Source organism: Pocillopora damicornis, chromosome 8 (genome assembly GCF_964200805.1).
Source record: "Pocillopora damicornis chromosome 8, jaPocDami1.2, whole genome shotgun sequence".
Lineage (NCBI taxonomy): Eukaryota > Metazoa > Cnidaria > Anthozoa > Scleractinia > Pocilloporidae > Pocillopora > Pocillopora damicornis.
Window position 1 is genome coordinate 6,852,559 of NC_142677.1, and position 10,671 is coordinate 6,863,229.

The 10,671-nt window shown below is 36.7% G+C and overlaps 2 long non-coding RNA genes across 3 annotated transcripts; one reads left to right on the top strand and one right to left on the bottom strand.

The window, feature by feature from the left end:
* Window positions 1–1,819: 1,819 nt before the first annotated feature.
* On the top strand, window positions 1,820–3,478 carry LOC149041181 (uncharacterized). Of its 2 annotated transcripts, none has more exons than XR_016189175.1 (2): window positions 1,820–3,080; window positions 3,214–3,478. It is a non-coding gene; the product is annotated as an uncharacterized LOC149041181 (long non-coding RNA). The 2 variants fall into 2 exon arrangements; XR_016189176.1 differs by having other exon boundaries at window positions 1,820–3,044.
* A 1,102-nt stretch (window positions 3,479–4,580) lies between these two features.
* Window positions 4,581–7,784, bottom strand: LOC149041182 (uncharacterized). Its single transcript, XR_016189170.1, has 2 exons — window positions 5,988–7,784; window positions 4,581–5,332 (listed from the first exon to the last, which is right to left on the bottom strand). It is a non-coding gene; the product is annotated as an uncharacterized LOC149041182 (long non-coding RNA).
* Window positions 7,785–10,671: the final 2,887 nt, after the last annotated feature.

Sequence of the window (10,671 nt, forward strand, 5' to 3'; positions counted from 1 at the left end):
GACTTCGGTAAAAAGTAAGATGGTAAAAATGGAAAAGTGCAAGAGTTTTGGCTCTTTTGTAGTTACGTGGCTATGAAAGACTGTAAAATACTTTACCAAGCCTTCACCTTCTTCTAGCCTTCTTCAAGTAAGGCTACGCGCGAATATGAAATATTTTCCTGTGGTGCAAAAAATGTCCTGGTGATCTGTTGGTTAACTCAAAGTTTGCATCATAGTATGACACTTCGAGATTGGTATTTCTTTGGGTCAGTGATTCTTTATCGCTGGGAGAGGGGAGTAGGAGGTTTTTTAGGAGGTATCTCATGGCTTTCAGGGGGAAAGGAGGGGGATCAGTCATCGCCAACAAAGTATTGAAAGGAGGACGGTACAAAAGGAGGGGGGAATCATGGGGGATTGATGATGTGGGAGTCAAGTAAATTTTATCGTGACGCAACCAAAATCCTCACCCCCTCCCCACCCCCTGACAATGAATAATGACCGGTCCATTATGGCTCCATTATATATTTCTGCCGGCTCTTATCAATAGAGCGACTGAGGCTTAAAATTAAAGCCTACTTGCCATCGCCTATCAAGAGACTCCCATAGATATATTCCCCTTCTAAGTTATTACTGTCGTTTGAGACTGATCTGAATCCAAAACACCTTTCTGTCACGGTTTAATTATCGCGGGAACACCTTATTACCCTATGCTGCTTTGTTCGTAACCTTAGGGCAGGAGTCAGGTAGCTCTCTGCTTAGTGGTCGCTATCTCTTGTTCACCTCACCTCTGGGAAGGAGTGATAGCAACATCGTTCCCAGGGTCCTCTTACTTCGATCTTTGAGGACGGAAGAGGGTTATACCGTTGTACTTATTCCCTTTGTTGTAGATATAATAATATTATAATATTTAATACTTATATTGCGCTTTTTCTATAAAAATACTCAAAAGCGCATTACAATATTATTAAAAACTAAATTAAAACCAGTAAAATTACTCGGTAAAATTACAATATTACAATATTAACATTACAATATTAAAAAAAATAAAAATAATAAAAATAAAAAAAAAAAAATAAATAAATAATCTAACTAAAAGCCTTTTTAAATAAATATGTTTTAGCAGAGCGTTTAAAAGAGTCGATTGATGTTTCCTGTCTAATTGGCAGAGGAAGACTGTTCCATAAAAAGGGGGCAGCCATCGATAACGCGCGATCTCCCAAGGTCTTCTTCGTTCTTAGCTGAGGTCTTTCTAACAATATACCATTATTGTTACGGCGTAGTTGGTAACGTGAGACCGGTAAGACAGAGACAAGATCCTTAAGATAGCTAGGCGCAACACCGTGAAGAATCTTAAATGTAACAAGGAGAATCTTAAAATCTACGCGCAAGCGCACTGGTAGCCAGTGGAGTTCTCTTAGCAAAGGAGTAACGTGACAATACTTAGGTGCACAGTAAACCAATCGAGCAGTGGCATTCATGACTCTTTGAAGTTTCTTAATTAGATACTCAGGAGCACCGTACAATAAACCATTACAGTAGTCAAGCCTGCTTGTGATGAACGCGTGAACAAGCCTCACGGTGGACTCACGAGACAAATACTTGCTAATGTGCCGGATATTGTACAAATAATAAAACGCGCTAGCACAAGTCTTAGTCACATGAGTCGACATGTCCAGATGAGAATCGAACCAGGTGCCCAAATTGCGCACTGAAGAAACAGGCGATACCTCAGCTTGGCCGATCTTGATCTTGTCAACGGACACCTTTGATAACTGTCGTTCCGTGCCAATGATCAGGAACTCAGTTTTATTGTCATTTAGCATTAACTTATCATCTCTCATCCAAGCGCGAACGTCACGAATACAGTTCTCAATCGCAATCACAGCATCAGCCTCGCTGGTCTTATCAACGGGATTAAACGATATATATAGCTGTGTATCGTCCGCGTAGGTGTGAACGGATGGCAGATGAGATTTCATTATGTCAAACAGCGAACTCGCGTAGATGGTAAATAAGATATGTCACTGTGAGGGTTGTCCCTAAATCCTATCGGCTAAAGGTACGCCCGAGGAGCATTAGTAAAGAGTTTCCGAGTCGGGTGATTATCGGACATTGTCGGCAATTTCAGTACTATTCCAGTAACACCATTTACGATTTACCGACAGTCATCAAGCAACGTGATTGAACCAGACATTATTACTTGCTTTGCATGTGAAGAGTACATTTTTTCGCTAAATTTTGTATGGCTGTTTCCTTCACCCTCGTCGATCTTAAGTCTCTCGTTAAGCAGAGTTTTAGCTTAACACTGTAGCCGCCAAGACCTACGCTTGCAAAGGTAAACAAAACTTATGAATAGTATTGCCACTATAATACCCTTGTCATAGTGCTACTGGCTATAGAGATCCCCGAGATAAAGTTCTAATTGTCTTCAGTTATACCTCTAGCCGGTAGGATCTCAGGAGGTTAACCGTTAATATGGTAAAACATGGTTAACTAAGAGTATATGGGTGTTAACGTGGTAGAACATGGCTTAATTGGTGTAGAATAGGCCTATGTTTTACTACAGTTAGCTTCACATTTCACTTTTTTTATACTCCAAATTAGTCTTACACTCCTTTTTTAGTCTTACACTCATTTTTTCAAGAATACTTTAACATTTATTTATTTTTATTTGGTCTTGTACTTCTAGCTAGTAGGATCTAAAGGGGCTTAGAAAATACTACCGGGTGAGGGTACAGCTTGCATATTTAATCGACTTTGCCTAATTTTTACTATGGTTTGCTTCACATTTGAATTTTCTGCACTCCAAATTAGTCTTTCATTCCTTTAAATAACTTTTTCTAAGAATACATATAAATTTATATATTTCTTTATTTGGTCTTGTACCTCTACCTGGTAGGATCTTAAGAGGCTCAGAAAATACTACAGGCTAGAGTTACAGCTTGCATATTTATTCAACTTTGCTTAAATTTTGCAATGGTTTGCTCTACATTTTACTTTTCAGCATTACAACTTAGTCTTACACTCCTTGGATTCACTTGAATTTTATTTGGTACCTCTAGCTGGTAAGATCTTTGAAGGCTTACTAGAAAATACAAGAGGTACAGCTTGCATATTTGATCTACTTTGCCCAATTTTTATGACAGTTTGCTCTGAATTTTACTGTTGGGCATTCCATTTAGTCTTACACCTCATAAGAATAACTTTTTTCATGAATATCCTCTTGTTCCTCAGTCATGTACCTCTAGCTGGTAGGATCTTAGATGGCTTAGAAAATACTACAAGTTAGAGGCACTTCATGCGTATGAGGTGAATTTAATTCATATCATTTACTTTTTGATTTATGGAAAAACCTTTCCACATGCCATGTTAGTCTTATACCATTGTGGAGTCACTCCATCTAGGTATATTTTCATGTTTTGCAGTCTTGTTCATCTGGCTAGTAGGATCTTGGATTGCTCAAAAAACACCAACAGCCAGAGGAGCAGCTTATGCATGTGTAAGCTTGAAATCATTAACATTGTTTGTTTTAAATAAATTTTAAGTACATAAATTTTAAAGTAAGTATGATTTGTATTTTCTTTCGTTGGGGATTTATTTCAATACAAATCAAACCAGTTTTAGATGAATTTGACTTGAAATTCATGCTGGACTTGAACACGTCAATCAGATTTACTAAAATTTGTCTTGTAATGCTCTGGATAAGTATGAGTGGAATTTCTTAGAAAGGAACAGTCTCTATTTGTGTGATTAGAAGTATTGTTGACAATGCCAACCATTGTCTGAAATACTAAAATCAAGTCATCTTTAGGTAGTCATAGGATAACATGACTTTAATTCACCAAATTGACATTTTCCCTTTGTATTTTCAATAATATTTAGCAGCATGTATGACTGTAAGAAAATCTTAAGACAAATTATTCTTGAAAATTTAAAATGGTCATCTACTGTTTATATATATATATATTGTGGGAGGAAAAAGACAAATAAACTACAAGTTCAGACCTGTTTCATGGTTGCCCACTCATCAGGGGATTTAATGTGAATAATCTTTACCATCGCTTATATACAATATAATCTAATTTATGCAGCACGAAAGGAATTCTGTGGCTGATCGAAATATCTGTATCATTAATATAGACATCAATCAACGTTCCAATTTTCTTCACAATTTCGCTTGTATCCTCTCCAGATGTCACCGGAACTCCTCTTATTTCGAGACATTCGCGCCTTGTGTGCTAAACTTGATCATCGATGGCGGAACGTAAATCGCTGATCTCTTTGGTCATTTTAGCAGAATCACGTCTCAAGCGATCGTTTTCTTGGGCTTAAGTCCTCGCTTGTTTCTCCAGGTTATCCATCTTAACTTTCATTATTTCAAAAGATGAATTGAAGAAGGTCATCGATTCCTTGTAAACCTTCAGCTTTGCGTCTAAGATGGATGGCAAGTGGCCGTCAGTTTGGATTCTAAGATTTCATCCAAAATAGATCTCAACATCGCCTCCATTTTAGTTTTTTCTCGAGCCATCTCTCGAGGAATTTTTTCCTAGGAATTCCTAGGAATAAAGGTGTGAATTTTCACGGTAAATTCGGACTGGGAATTCCCAACCATAACAACTCTGGTTCTAAAAACCTAGAAATTCCTAGAAATTCCAAGTTTATAGCCGACAGGACTTGGAATTCCTAGGAATTCCAACTCAGAGAACCAATGACATTCCCTGAAAAGCTGTAAATCTAAAAAATTCCTAGGAATTTCTGGGAATTTTTGGGAATTTTTAGGAATACTTAAGAATTACTGGGAATTTTAAGCAAAAATTTGAGGCTAATGATATAAAATAAATACTTTAAATTAAAAAACCCAGCTAAAATTCAAGTATTCAATGAAATTTATTTAGAAGCTTAATTAAGGCTTACATGTAAAATATTTTTGATTCATTATTAACATCAATGTGTGGTAATATTCGGATGGAATTTGATTTTTCTTTTCTTGAAAACTTCTTAAGGATTAATCCTCAATTACAGGTATTCATATAAAATAGTCCTAATCAATCATTAAATTTGGTTTGACACAAATTGTGAATAAAATCTGTTGATTCTTATCCATAAAATACAATATCTTAAATTATATTTGAAAACCTAGCACTCGTAGGAGTGAAGGGGTTAATTACAGACAAATAAAATTGATTTTTTGATTAAAATCTTGTTGTAACTGTAACAATAAATTAGAATGAAGTTATCCTAAACTGCAAACTTAGCTGCTGTTTGAATTTTTTTCCTGGGCTCATAATGAGTTGGCCTTAAATGAGGTTGTCTACAAGAAGCTTGACCATTTTGTATCTGGGTTCCATGACATCTGAATTTGAAAAAAATATATATATTTAAATATAACTAACTGCAGACAGTACTGTTTCAGCCTTCTGGGCCTCATCAGTGCAGTGCTGATGCTAGGATGGAGGAAAGACTATAATTAGCCACCTCAAGTGATCTCACATATGTGGGATCATCTAAGCCATGCCAGAGTGCTCAAACTAGAAAAACTAGTGAGCATGCATATATATATTTAAAGTTCAGACCAGGCCTTTAAGATGGCTATGAGGAAAAGGGCATTCATTGGATTCTCAAATTGAGAAATCTCTGTTATATTGAGTGACTTTTATATTGGAGTTAGTACATCTCTCTCATAGATTTTACTAAAAAAGGGCTGAATACATTATTTTGTTTTTACCAAGGAGGGCTTCTTTATGTAATAAGGTTTGTTTAATAACAGTTCCTATTATGAATCTTGAATGTTCCCAAACGTGACTTAAGGGATCTTGAAACCTTACTGATAGGTTTATTTCATTGTAAAGCATAAGCTTAAGAAACTGCGGCATGCAAGTGACCGATTCGATTCTCATAATTATTCTAGTTTCATTTGCGCCGAGCGTTATGTAAGCTTAATTCAACCCGCTACATCTATTCTTTTATAAGATTTTGATCACGTAACGAATATCGCAATTTTTACTCACCACAAACTTTCAAAATCGTAGCTTTACAGATGGCCACTCGACCCTTGTTTGTACCAGTCAATATGTCAACTGTTGTCCCTTCTTTTAACTCCACGGCGCCAACGACTTTCATTTCTTTTACAACACTCACGCTGTTCTCGTTTTCCCATTGAACTACAATAAAACCTATCTTTAGAAATGTTATATTAAGCAAAACAGTTGAGAAAAGCGATCAACCGATGAAAAGTACATTCAAAGATGAGCGCCAAATGGAGTCTTCTTTGTTTCCGATCACGGGCATGATCACGTGGATCTTTTAGGACTTGTCATTGGCTAGCAAAGTGAATCCGCTGGCTTGGCGATTATAGTGTTAGGAGAAGCGCACAACTTTCTCCGACCGGTTCTCTACTTCTAGACGATGGATACCTTGGTGATAATGATGTGAGCTCACTCTATGTAGAAATAATCGACAAGAATCGATCGTATTACAAATGCACGATTTGTGGCCGAAAGTTGTCGAGGAAACAAAGACTCGAAACTCACTTGAGTTGTGTTCATAGCAAAGGTGAAATACAAGCTAATCACAGTTTTGAATGCGACTACAAATCGTCTTTTACCCTCATATTTATAAAAGAAGGATACCACATTAGGAAGTATAAGAGATACATAGATGATCCCAGTGTACCAGTACCTAAATCTACAAAGCTTGATCTTAGCAAGCGTTCAGCAACATGTTCCAACACCGCCATCTCGATTCCTCAGTCAGTCGTTTCCACTGAACTTAAAGCAGTAGTGACAACAGAGTAGAGTGCGTCTTACAAAGGAAAAACATTTGTACAAGAGACAGAAGTAAATATATGCGATTACAGAGGTGCGTTGGAACTCTGGTCCACAAATAGTTATGCACTGTCCGAAGTATAAAACAATTTTGTTGATAGCTGACAGACAGAGAAGAACAACAAGTAAACTTTAGAGCTGTTATTATTGAAGTGTGACTTGCAATTTTCATTTTTATATAAAGGAGGACTTGTATTTTGCACCAAAAATAAAAAGATGTAATATTTTTTGAGAGATCCAGTGATTGGGACATTTAAGAAATTAAGTTATGAAAGGAAACTTGGTTGGTACTTCTCACTACCAACAAGTCTTGTTGACAAATATTTTCAAATCAGAGTTTCAAATAAAGTAAATTGAAGATGTCATTTAAAAGGTGTTTTTTCTCAAAGGGCACATTGACTACCTCTGTCTTGTCTGCATGCCAAATGTTTGCAAAGCGTGTGGATGATCCACAAGTATTGGAACTCTTACAAAAATATTTTGTAAGAATAAAAACAGCAAAACAAATTACAGCAATTAGTCACGAAAACAGAGCAAAAAACTGAAAAAAAACAGCAACAACAATCATGAAAAATGAAAGATTATTTAGGAGTTGAATTTGTTTGTCTAAGGCATGAAATTTCTACTAAAAATGTTGTCCACAAAAAGTCTCTGACAGTGTTTGAGGCAACTGAGCTTGACTGTTCCAAGGTTTTCTAACAAAGGCAACCAGTAATGTAGGTTAGGGAAGTAACTTATGTTCATAACTAACAAAGTTCTTTAAGTGTAGATAACAATGTAATTATTGTTAATTATTGTGGAAGTTGTGTACCAAGGAGCAGCCAATGAATGTTTGATGATTTTGGCACATCAGTGAACATGAGACATTAATTTGCATCACAATAAAAATATTTTTTGATCATGGAATCCAAGAGTCCTTTGAGGTTAGAAAGCAAATCTGTGATAAGAGTACATTGGATTAATTGGCAATTTCAACAAACGAAAAAATGGGAAAGAGTAAATAACATTTTGCTGCACCTTGATTCAGAGTTGTGTAACCACTGAGATCTTTTTCACGTATATAGTTGGGCTTGTCAGTTATTTCCATGTAACTATATGGGAAACTTTGATTGGCACCGTTTATCGTGGCAAGATTGGTTACTTTAGTGTCAATATAATGTTTTATAAGAGCTTGTAATGTTAGGGTAGAACTCCCTCTAAGAGAACATGCATAACATCTGGAGGACTTTGTTTAAACATATCGAAGTGTAGAACCTCGGTGAGGATACTTTTCCTGTTAATACTGTAACTGGTTCTGTAGTGGTCCTTAAGGGTCTGAGTGGCTCCACTGATCACACTACATTGCTCTAAATGCTTCTTGAGTGTTCACGCCTCAAAATCTTCCCCTCTGAATCCATTTTGTCTGGCAAAATAATCAGCATTACAAAATTTGCACTTTCTGAGTGCACCACATTGATTCCTTCAAACTAATGGCTTGGTGAGCAGCTGGATTATCTGCTACATATGCCACCAAAGATGCTCTTATACATATTGTCTCACCATCCTTCAAATCGATTGGATACCCATCTGGCACACTGAGTTGCTTCAAGTCATTCAGGAAGGATTCAAGAATGATGACAAACCCATCGGTAGCAATATCCTCAGACTTCACCACTGCAAAAAGATTGATGGTATCAAGAACACTGCAATATTTCTTGGGTAAATTACTTACCAAGTAGTAAAACAATAAAAGCTTGTGTTTCTTTCCTCTAGTGCCCACAGCATTACACAGTTCTATTTGATCACTATACAGAATAAGTTCCACTGTGTTTCGATCAATAGCAAAGAGAGGGTGATTGGATAAGGCTACACCATCTTGAAGAAATTCCAGCTTGCTATCAGCTCGCTTACAGTTAGACTGCAACATTGCTTTTCTCAACTCTTTACCAGACAATAAAGCTTCCAAGTTCTTCATGAAAAAAAAAAAAAAACAATAGGTGTGCTTCTTGAACAACTGATGATTTTTTTTTTCTGCCATGTCCTCTGGTCCTTGAAAGTATTGTTTCAAAAGTCCTCTGTACTGATTGCTATAACAAAATAGATTATGAAAATCATTCAAGGTCATTTATATTTTTAGGACTGAGTAACTCATCACACTTCAATGCTCATTCTTTCATATTTTTTTTCCAAAACTGTCTCCCTTCAGTTTCTTGTTCTCCATTTTTAATAGTTCTCAATAATATTTTGTATTTAATGACCTATATACCAGTGAGAGTACTCTTGGATGTGGAAAATACATGTAAAATAATAAACAGAATGACCATCGCTTTTTTTCAAGAGACAAATGTCTCAAAAGGAAACAGTTTGCTGAAAATTTGGGAGGTAAGCAGAAAGCGCTTACCATTAATTACTCTTAATTAATCCTCAAAAGTACATAGCACAACATTGAAGTGTTGGTTGATAAATTGATTTCTTAGCCAATCGCTGTGGCAGTGTTTAAATGGGGGGAAAATCACTTTAGTCCAAACAGTCACTAATATCAATTCTGTTTTCCAATTTCCTCTTGACTCTTTGGCCAGCTAACAACACACTGTCCTAGCAGATTTGCGTAGTATAGCTCATAACAGACTTAAGAGCACTTTGAGGTAGTCCCTATTCCTCTCTCATGCTCAAAAAAACAACAAGAAACAATCTCACTTGTAAATCATTCAAGCCGCACACCTTCCTCCCCCCCCCCCCCCCCCCCCGCAAACTGTTACTTACTGTTCAAGGAACAAACAAGCGTGTGTTTTCATCTGGTCATCCAATTTATTTGGATCGATGGTTTGATGCCCGTTTCATGACAGTAGCTAAATTTCCAGATTCGTCAGCTTCCTCCCCAGCTAAATTAGCTGAGTGTTACAAACTGTTCTCGTTTCCTTGTTCAGTTGGCACGATAAAGTAATTCCCGTGCACTGGAGGAAGGGTGTGACCTTTCTATACATCGTCGTGCTTTCTGTGAACGTGTTTTTAAAAACTGTTGTACTTACGGAAAACTTTTTGGCAGCCTGATGAGTCCTAGAGACCACAGATAACTTGAAATTCGTCGTCTGAGTGTACTAGATTCAGGTGAGTGAACAAAATTCGCAAAGATATTGTGCTGAATACGCACGAAAGAGACACACACTTCCACATTTTTTCGGAAGCCTCGTTCTCAATTTCTTTAGAGTCTACTTGACGGCCTCAATTTCAAGATCGCGTAGGTTTTCATCGAATTATGGCGGGTTTGCGGAGAGGGAGGAATTGATGACACTTTCACCATCAGATTTGGCGAAAAAACTTAAAGAAGTTGGATTACCAAAAACGCTAACACAATGCTTAGAAGGTAAGGATTGTGTTGAATGGTATTTCGCCTTACTGCTTATCATTTAAGTTTTTTATCAATCTTGTAATTTCGTGCCTTTTCTTCGTCAACAGCAGGAATGTAACAAGACCGCAAACAAGGATGTAAAAGGGTCAACGCTATTATTGTTTGACCAGGAAGACATCAGATATGTGTTCAGTGACCTCTCCTTGGAAGATAGAATTTACCTCAGAAATTTCCTTTGAGAAATGGTAAGTTTCAAAGGTGAGACTTCACGTTCGCACAATTCTTGTAATTCGTGTCAATCCTCATCATTTCAATGTTATTTCCCCGCCATTTTTAACGCCGTCTGAAATAAAACTTGTCTCTTTTCTGATACACTTAAGCTTAAGATATTTTCAAGTGAATACACTTATGCTGTAAATTTAACGTATTCTGTTAAACAGAACTGGAAAAATGTCCTGTGAGTGCGTAAACGATGTGTTCCCGAGAGAAACATTTAACTTACTAATTAGTAAGAATTATTTATTTGGTAACTCTGTGATT